At 32.5% G+C, this 11,140-nt stretch overlaps 1 pseudogene; it reads right to left on the reverse strand.

Moving 5' to 3' along the window:
• LOC132038242 (protein NRT1/ PTR FAMILY 4.5-like) overlaps nucleotides 1-9,752 on the reverse strand; it is an 18,862-nt pseudogene extending 9,110 nt beyond the window's left edge.
• Between the last annotated feature and the right edge of the window lie 1,388 nt (nucleotides 9,753-11,140).

The following is an 11,140-nucleotide window of genomic DNA, read 5'->3' on the forward strand; positions in this document are numbered from 1 at the left end:
AAAAAAATTTCTTTGGGGGAAAATATTAGGGAAGAGTAGGAACCAACGGTTTTTGGGGATTAGGGTTTTGGCCGTCTAATTTTTGTATAGGTTTGTAAGTTTTCTCCTTTTATATTTTGTAAATAAAACGGCGCCGCGTTTTGTAAATATTTCTCAAAGATGTATATAAGGATTTCCCCAAAAAAAAATTTGGGTAGTCCCCTTTTTTTTGGGTTTATAACCCTTTTTTTTCCCTATAATTTTTTTTTTTTTTAACCTAAGCCAAACGGCCCTAGATGCTTTGTTGGGGTTTTATTTATCGGTTCAGAGAAGTGAAAGAAGTTGCACGGCTTATCCCCTGTTTTGTACTGGCGGCAAAAGTGGCCATAATTGTAATAAGGAGAGACTAATACATGCTTTGTTGGGGTTTTATTTATAGGTTCAGAGAAGTGAAAGAAGTTTGCATGATTTGTCTCTATTTTGTACTGGCGGCAAAAGTGGCCATAATTGTAAGAGGCAAAAGGCTTTGTTGGGGTTTTACCCTTTTGGGTTCACAAGTCAGATACACCCTAAAAGGATTTTTGTATGCCGGACAAACATAAATAATCTTGGGAAAATTCAATAATGATTATATCAGGGTTAGAATAGTATCGGATAAGTAATCCCCGCCGTATGGTGGAATAATAGTACCAGAATTAGTTATTTCTATATAAAATAGTGAAAATGATTTAAAAAAAATAGCTCTGAGGTTCTTCAAACCCTTTTTCTACTAAATAAGGTGAAAGTTAATTTGGTAAGTAAATAATTTCTTCTTAAGCTAGCGTTTGGTCATAAATTTTGGATCAGATTATGAAAATTTATCTTCAAAATTATTTCAAGTTCCAAAAGCTGGCTCAGACCAGGTTTTGGAAGAAATTTCACCTTCACTCACAAAACTTTAATTCTTTCCGAGTATAATCTATGTCCAAACACAACTTTAAAAACTCAATTTTTCAAGTTTCGACTTCAAAATCTATGGCAAAACACGTGTTGTTTTTAATACAACAAGCCAAACGGTCAATAAGAAATAATACAATGATAACCAATTCAACATAACTAATCTCAGTATAACTAATCCCAACGTAACTAACTCCAGCATACGTTGTATTCAAATCAAACAAACCCTTATAGTTTAAAAGTAAATACTTATATTTCTATACTATAAAATATTATATTTACACCTCCTAGGAGGTGTATCGATAACTAAGTATATTATGATAGGCAATTTTTGCACAGGGGGGGAAATTTTCAATAAAAAATTTTCCCAATGCCCCTTTTTGTATAGGCTTCCCCAAATTGAATTAGAAGGAACCAGAAAAAACTTTGATAGATTGGGAAGCTTGATAGTAGAATTGAGGGAAATTAACAAGCTTGAAACAATCCAAAACCATATTACAACATCCCAACCCCCAAAAATTATGGCACAAAAAAAGATAGTTAGGGGGGAATTCACAAAATGGATGAATATCGGGGGAAAAAGGGATTAAGGCAAAAATCTAAAGCTCATTGGATAAAGGAAAGAGAGGAAATAATAGGTATTTTTTCAATTGTATTTAAGGCTAGAGCAAGCTCAAATTCCATCTCACTCCTCAAAGACCAAGCAGGAAATATACTACAAAGGCATACAAGAGATTTAAACAGAATTCTTTATTTCTATAAGGATTTACTAGGTTCCGCCGCAACCAGGATACCGGATAAACCTAAATATCCTGTGAGTGCGCTCAGCACCGTAACATACAACAACAAATTTGTGGATAGGTGCACCAACATTACAAGAGAAGAGATAAAACAAGCCTCCGTTTGGCATCGAGACAATAAAGCCCTGCATTGATGGATTCAAGGCACTATTTTTTCGCAAAAGCATGGCATATTGTGCGCGATGATGTCTATGAAGCGCGCTTCCGGAATTCTTTCACCGAACAAACTACTTAGAGCCGCTAACAACACAATAGTTACACTCTGTCCCTAAAAATCCCATCCCGAGATAATGAAAGATTATAGACCCATAGCTTGTTGCTCCATACCTTATAAAATCATTTCCAAAGTTATCTCTCGAAAGAATAAAAGTGGGTCATCGATGGTATCATGGGACACCGCCAGCTCGCATTCATCCCAGGGAGGCTAATTTCAACCAACATCATACCGAGCTACGAACGGTCAGCGGGTATACTATGTGAAGCCGGGTTGTCTCCTATATGTACGATAAAAGTGGATTTCATTGCAAAGCCTATATCCTGCTGAGTGGCACTTCATTGAACAGATATGGTTGATTCTGCAGGAAAATGGTACTATGGATCATGAACTATATTGAAACTGTCAGTTACACATTTATGGTGAATGGGGAAATGACTAATACAATGAAAGCAAAAAGGGGATTACGACAGGGAGATCCCATATCACCATACATTTTTGTTTTACTGATGAAGTATTTAAATAGGTGTTTGAATGGCTTACACAGAGACCCTGATTTTAACTACCATCCAAGGTGCCAGAAGCTAGAATTACACATCTGGCTTGCATGACTTGCTTTTTGTTTGTATGAGACTTGCAATGTGTGATGTTATTGAAGGATAAGTTTGCTTTATTTACCGAAGCTTCGGATTGAAAGCAAAATTTGAACAAAAGTGAAGTGTATTTTGGAGGAGTGGATATAGCGACTAAACAAGGCCATTACGAGACACAACTGCGGTATGAGGAAGGAAGGCTTCCATTCATATACTGAGTGCCCCTTTCACCAAGAGATTAACTATCCAACGGTCACGAAACTATTGGTTGACAAGATTACTACAAAAATCACAAAGGTTGGATATGTCAAATACCTCTCTATCTTGCCGGGAGGCTTCAATTGATCAAGATCAGTATTTTGGGTCCGAACTCTGTCTCAATCGTTTCTAATGCCTAAGAAAGTGATAAACCGATTGAATCGATCTGGTCAAGCTAGGAAGTTACTTGTGTCCAGGAGGCTACTATTACAAAGAAGGCTTTTAATTATTTGGGATAAAATATGAATAAAGGAAAGGATTAAACATTCTAAATCTCGGAATATGGAATCAAGTAGCTATATGCAAGCTACTTTAGGCATTAAGTCGAAAAAAGGATAAGTTGTGATATGCTGGATCTATACTTATTACATCAATGAAGACATATTTACAATGCATTCTAAAACGTTTTGGATGATAAGGAAGATTGTCTGGGTGAAAATGCACTTTGGGGGGACACTAATAGCCCGATCATTAAGGAAAATTTCATCTTGCTACTGCCACTCAGAATGAGGGGTGAAGTATTGGATGTTGCTTGGAATAGATTGCTCTGCGAGGAACTTTCTTGAGCCAACGCGAACTTTTACACTACGGGCGAATCTTCATGGAAAACCGAGGACCCGAGGACAACCGGTAAACTGGGAATGGCAATGAATGCAGATCGTGTGTTATGCAATAACATGCTGTAGACAAGAGACAAAAACCATCTCCTCCGTTCTTTGAATGTAGGTTCACAAATGATATTTACAGTCTGCTAACTTGTTAACCGGATGAACGAATACGAAGAGTGGGAGCTAGAATGGCAATGGGTCAAACAAAAGTCAAAAGTAAGCATCACAGGAAAGCACTCCTAAAAGCTAGCTTGGCCCTTTGTTGTGTATATGAATTGAAAGGAACGGAAGAATCTTTGACGGAAACCACCAAGGAGCACGTACGCATGAGATGATTGCACCTATCTATTGCAGCTGAAGACAATATGAACTTATTTAGTTATATCAGCTCCTTAAGAGCTTAGGCAGCACTGGTAGTACAGGTTAGGATATGTTGACTAAGAGGCATAGAGGTTTGAACACCGAGAGGGGTTTCGGATTTAGTTTAGTCCACCCCCGTTTTGTAAATATACAATTTGGTGATTAATAAAATTTCCTTTAATTGCCCCAAAAAAAAAATTATAGACAAATTAACATTATAAATACGAAGTTTTTATATAACGATTTTTATGAAATTTAGAAAGAGGATAAATATTGTTTGTTGAAAATCATTATTCACGTCTTTGATTAAAAAAAAGAGAAAATAAATATGTATCTTTTGAAATTCTTGAATAAAACATGAACACAAATTACTTAATAATATGACTAATATATTTACGTATTTGACAAATTGTTTTTATCTTTTGAATCTCTTAAATACACTAATATTATTTTTCAAAAAAATATTTAAACCTTTTAAATAATAAAAATCGAAAAAAGTTATCAAGATAATTAAGTACTTTATCATTTATCAATGATGAAAATATTTTTAGCAACCATGAAAATATAATGTTGGGATATATTTATGCTTTAAATTTATTTTACAAAAAAAAAAAATATACCAAAATATTGATATATATATATACCAATAATTATATAAATTTCTGCCATTTATTAAAGCTAACAAAAAAATATTGCTATTGTTGGTGAAAAAAAATATCATCAACTAGTATCTACTTTTTGTAGTGGAAAATATGATATTTATTGTAAACCGATTTAATTCGAGAAAATATCAATCATTTTACTCAAAGAATGTTACCATCACTTTAGACAAAACCGACTTATTCGTTTCGTCATTGTTGTATCCAAACATGTAATTAGGGGTGAGCATACTTCCACATATAATCATACCGAAATCGAAGTTTTTGGCACAGTAATTTTAATAATATGGTATTTAGGAATTTTCAAACCATAATTCTAAGCTCGTTCGCTCAATGCGATGCTGTTTTCGTTCATTAAAGATTTAATTTTACGTTTTGCGTTAAAAATTCGAGCGAGACTTATCGGAATTACACCAAACTTTCTAAATCATTCTAGAACTCCAGAAAGTCTCAGAATCAAATTCCAATCTCTAGAACTAAAAATAGACATTTGAGTCGTTACACTTTTATGCTCAAAACAACGCTAAAACACCAAACACGTTCAAAACGTGTCCGAAGTTCATCGGAGTTAAATAAAAAATGATTACATTTAAACATCATCGCAGATTCTCATTTGGACCCACATGCCCGAAATGAGACGTATGATGCTTGAAAACCACCGAATCGCAAACCGTTGCAAAAAACCTACCAAACGATATCAGCTTCCATCTAAATTTAAAAGACAAATTCAAATTCATCATACGGACCTATCATAACCTTTTAATTAGGAATGCAAGCTCGTTTACTTGAATTGTTGACTTTGGTCAACGAACATAAGGCCATTATTTCAAGTTCAGGTGCTCCAAAATGTTCCCGAGTCCCTCAGGCATGTGCCACCCATTTTTTTTTTAGCAGAACCGAATATTACTCAAATGAACTCGAACAAAATCTTCGAAACTAAGTTGATTTACCAAAGTTTACACTTAACAGAAAAACAAAATCATGTTTATATCAACAAACAATGCAGTCAGATAAAAGTATAACAAAATCATGTTTCTATCAACAAACAATGCAATCAGATCAGATCATTTGGACATCTGTCATTATCAAGTCTCCATCCTCATCAGTCAACACTGGTGCTTCAACTACCACATTTGGAATATCAATCATCATAATCACGTCGCCTTGAGAATCAAAAGGCACATAATCTTTAAAATCAGTCGGGTCAGGGATAGGGATGAGTTCATCCCGAATAGCGCAATGGAGTGATTATCCAATTCTTGATTAGCAGAGTGATCATCTAATTCTTGAATATCATTGTAGTGTTCAATAAAATCCTCACTTGCGTTGAGGATAAGGTGTTGACCAATTAAATGGGCAATACCTCATCAAACAACTCAGGCTGTGTATGTTTCATTATGGCGACACACAGTGTTGATGGTGAGCTGTTATAAGTTCTGAAAACTTCGCCAAAGACCATGCCAAAACTCCATATTCATGTCTCTTTTGGCATGTTCATTTCTAGTTTAGTATTATATATTTGGGTTATGAATGGATCCACTATAAAAATAGTTTCCCGTGTGACGTTTTTTCAAATATTGTCATACACACATTATAATGTCCACATATACTCATATCGGTCCGTAACTTTTTTGGCACACAAAATGATATTTTCATAAAATTTTAATAACTAAAACAATTGTTTTGTACGTTAAAAGTCAGTAGATCTGGTGAAGAACACTAGCTTTTAAACTATTTTTGCAACTTTTTGGAGGTATAATATGCTTTGATGTATCACCACCGGATACATCATTTAAAATGTTTGGCTATTATCAATATATATATATATATATATATATTGTATAAAAAAAAAGAATATTAGATAGGTAAAACATAAATTTACATGAATCAATAAAAGATGAATTAATAGGAAGTAACTGCGTGACGAATCTTAATCATATTAATTAATTTTATTCATTGTAATTTCATTAAAACAAAATCTTTCATACAACTAGAAAAATATATGATGATGAACCGAAAAAAATATTGAAAATTTAATAACTTAGAAGCAAAAAAATGTAACAGAAAGTTATACATCATCAGAAGGAGAAAACATTCATAATTCATAAAATAAAGGGGTAGGGACTAGGGAGAAGATTTTCTCGATTGACTTGAATGTGTAGATATACAAAAAATTTGCTATATATCTAAATATCCCCTTAAATTTTACACGTTTTATAAATTAGACGCTCTAATTTAGCTAATGATCAGATAAGACACTTTTACTTGACATAAGTGTGTGACATAAGTAGGGATTTACATGGACTGGGTTGGTTCGGATTTTTTAAACACCAAACCAAACCAATTGCTTCGGGTTTTTAAGTTTATACACCAAACCAAACCAATAAAATTCGGGTTTTCAACTTCGGATTTTCTCGGGTTTTTCGATTTTTTTTTTTCCGGAATAGTCTTGATACAAAACATATAACCTTTACTTCAAATATTTCTTTAGTCCTAGTAAGATACAACTATATAATTAAGGTGTTTCATAAGAAAATAACACAAAATGTGAGAAGAGTGATGACATTGTATTAAAATATTCAACAAAAGATAATAAAATCGGTTAAAATAAATATTGCTAATTAATAAGCCATAAAGAAAATGACCATAATCTAAAAGTGTTATGTCATGCTAAAATAAGTACGGCTAATAAGTATTAATTACATGACAAGAAAAAAAACTTAAGTTATGTATTTTCTCTCTAAACCAATTATGCAAAACTAAAGAATAGATATTCAACATTATTGTCATTCCTAGTGGTAAAATTGAATTTCTTTTGTTAGTATTAGTGTTGAGTTGGTTTTGGTTTGGACTTTATATGAGTTACTAACATCCATAAGATATAAAACTTATTGACATTCAAAATTCTAAGTTCAAGCTTGAATAATATGATAATAGATAAAAAACTACAAAAAGTTTTAAGAAATATGTATAAATTACATTACAAATAAATATTTTTATGTATAAAATATTTTAAAAATTGAATACATGTAATGTCGGGTTGGTTTGGTTCGATTTGACTTTTTAGCTAAAACCAAACCAAACCAAACCAATTATGGTCGGTTTTTTTTTTTTCAAACCAAGTCAAACCAAACCACTAGTCGGGTTTTTTTCTCGGTTTGACTCGGTTTATCGGTTTGGTGCAGTTTGTCGGTTTACTTTGTACACCCCTAGACATAAGTGTGTCTTATGAATACCCGTGTTCATCATATCTACCTACATATAATAAAAGCACGAATAATTTTCGCTAAATGTTGAACGACAAAAATATCCTCTAAATGTTGATTGACTTTTATGCCCTTAATTATTTACAAATCTCTATAATATTAATGTACAAAAACGTAAATTACTCCGTTAGTTGTATAGTCCAAATCAAAATATAAAATGGTGTAAGCCTATTCGTAATCAAAATCTTATAAAAACAAAATTCTACTCATACTAGGATTTAGAAATCAAAACCATGATTCTTGTCCACTTGATGAAGCCTATTAATTACATAGCTTGCTTGGTGCAGTGCCACAGAATGCATCATCTCTTTTGGCCACACAGTAAATGGATCTCCAAACCCTATTTATGCATCAAGTTGCCTTAGGTGGACTCAAGATAATTGGATGGGTTTGTGGGTTTAATTTTTTGCTGAAGATATGGTGACATGCAACAATGCATTCTTGAAACTTCATGAATTTTATTTTCTATATTAATTAGATATCTTTATAATTACTACTCCCTCCGTCTCATAATAAGTGTCACCTTAACCAAAAAAAAATTATCTCACTTTAGGAAACCAAAATTGACTAATTTTTTCCAACTCTACCCTTACACAAAAAGTGACAAGTTTATGTATTCAAGACAGAAGGACCATAGTAACTTGGTATTGTTGGATTCCCAATGTCAAAAGGACTACTCATGCATGCTCTAATCAAGAGGGAAAAGTAATTTATTTTTATTATATAAGAGTAGTTTAGTAAATTTCACATTGCATTATTAGTTTCTTAATATGCGTGTTTTTTTTAGTAAGGTGACATTTATTATGGGATGGAGGGAGTAATATTTAATGTCAAAAACGAAAAAAGTATTTCATTAGTTGCATAGTCAAAGAAAACGTAGAATCCAAATCCGAGATAGGATCATATTCTTTGCTATATTGATATCTTATAAAAAAAAATACGTAAAGTATATTACTTGGATGAAAATCAAACTCTTGTATACCAAGTATTAGATCAGTATCTCTTACGTTTAATGCGAATTTTACAATATAATTCAGGCATATCAAATTCTGCTCCATCAAGTAATGCTGGTAGGTAAGTTGTTCTCATCTAAAGCATCGTTGGATCATCTCTCAATTTTACTGCTTTATGGATACTATTTAGATTTGATTATCATATTCAAATTGACTCCATTCTTTCATTCTTTGAACTTTTGGATTCTAATATGTCAGTTATTGTTGATGCTTACTTCTTATAAAATTTAGATGGTCTAATTGTAATTGCTTTAGTATGAATGTTTATAGTTTATACATCATTACTGAAACTGTTTAGAGGTCTCATTCTCGTGAGCTGATTTTTCTTATATTATTTCTAAATCCCGAGCTGGACCAGCTATTACCAAATTGAACTGGTTAAGAACCTCGTCGCTAATCTGATGCTAAATTGTTCGTAGCTAACATATTTTTTTAATAATCTGTTGCTAAATAGCATCATGGCGACAATACTTCAGTTACAGAATTTGTTCATCGCTAATTCTTATTTTTTTAGTAGTGGACTAAAAATGATTAAATATTGAACGACAAAAAAATTCCTAAAATGTTGATCGACTTTTATGCCTTTCAAAAAATAATAGAATGTTGGACAAAATGGTAACATTAACTATTAAGTACCTAAAATACAGTTTTCAAACTAACTAATAGTAGTAGAATTATTTAATGACTAACGTGATGTGAAATTCCATCCGCACACTCATGCATTTGGACGATAATATATGGGCAATTAGATTGACTTTGAATGAACTTCAAGAATCAAGATTATGTAATTATATTTTCATTCTTAGGGCAATGCTAGCTGCTACAATTTACCATATATGGGAGGTCAGAAATGAAGCACTCTGGCAGTACAAGGCCTCCAACTCAGATAATTTGTAGGAAAATTCAAATGGAATGCAAGGCAAGAACTGTACATAATATACACAGGAGACAAAGTGCAAAGGATAGAAACTGGATGGAAAGAGTTGTAGCTTGGGTCGATGCATAGCTGATTTACCTGTAGTAGGAGCATAGGCTCAGTTTTGGTTTTGGTCTGTTCTGTTGTCATTTTGATCTTTTTTTCCTTTGCTATGAGCTGGATAGGTTGTAAAGTGACTAAACTGTTTGACTGATTAATAAGATAGTTTGTTCGACCAAAATAAAAATATATATATATATTTTCACTCTTAGTTGACAATTACTTGGAGAATGAAGAGTAAAACATCTATTTGAGATTGATATTTTGGAAATAGTTGTGTAAGAGGCACCCGAGATCAAGCGCTGTGTTCAAACTTGGTCTAATTTCTTGTTGTGGTTATAGCCCCTACCCTCCGTGCGATATAAATTAATGTCTTGTTTTGGTAAGCGAAGTTTAAGAAATAAAGAGAGACTTTTGAATCTTGTATGTAGTCGCAATTAAAGATATGTATAATGTCTTAAAATGTCGTGAAATCTTGTGGTTATAAACTTCTTATGTATAATGTTTGAATTATCGAGCTCTTCTTTTAAATATAAAAAAGACATTTCTTTTTTAAAGCGAGATACACACGAAAAGTAAAATAAGACGAACTGGCTGAGACAGAAGGAATATATATCAATGTTTCATGTCTTGAACCCGAGATGGCGCCAAGAATACTACCTCAGCGCACTAACCCATTTAACTCATGGCTATAGTTAGATAAGTTTTGTCTGTGAATCTTAGATATCCTATGATTAAATAAAAAAATTCATGTCCACTACTTTTTCTTTTTTTTTTTAATTTTTAAATTTATGAATCTACCTTCTCCAATTTGTTGACACAATGTATTTATAATATGTGGATCCACTTTTTACATTTTTGAACCATTAAATTTAACTACTACGGTGATTCGTTAACGACTCAATTGTTGTTATATATGATGAAGAAAAAAAGAATGGAAAGTCAAATTGTAAAGAGAACATGTAAGAGCAGGAGAAGAGCATTCCATCATGTCTAAAATATTAATTGACTCCAGCTCAAATTCACCAATCTGTACCGGTTAATTGGATTAATACTCGCATCTAAATAATGTTGCTATCAAATTATTGTCTTTTACCAATCCATCATATATAATATAAAATTAGGCATAAAAGCAGTGATGGCAAGCGCTCTGGCACTACTCTATAGCCACCATTCTCATTATCTTTTTTTCTCATTTTTTTGAACTTTTTACCTAAGTTCTCTAATAAAAATCTATACAAGATCATTATTCAATTGCTTTTCCGTTTTTGTATCCCCGTTCTCTCCCCATTAAATCTCATTATTTAATCAAATGTAACCTTGATTATATTCCTATTTACGCACCCACGTTCATTCCCATTAATATTCATTACTTTGATCAAAGTTTGAGGTAAATCTTTATAATTGATGTCAAAAAAATTCTAGAAGAGGAAGTGGTCTACTAGAGCAACGCTGCTTTACATTTTCATTTGCTAATT

Source organism: Lycium ferocissimum, chromosome 11, assembly GCF_029784015.1.
Source record: "Lycium ferocissimum isolate CSIRO_LF1 chromosome 11, AGI_CSIRO_Lferr_CH_V1, whole genome shotgun sequence".
Lineage (NCBI taxonomy): Eukaryota > Viridiplantae > Streptophyta > Magnoliopsida > Solanales > Solanaceae > Lycium > Lycium ferocissimum.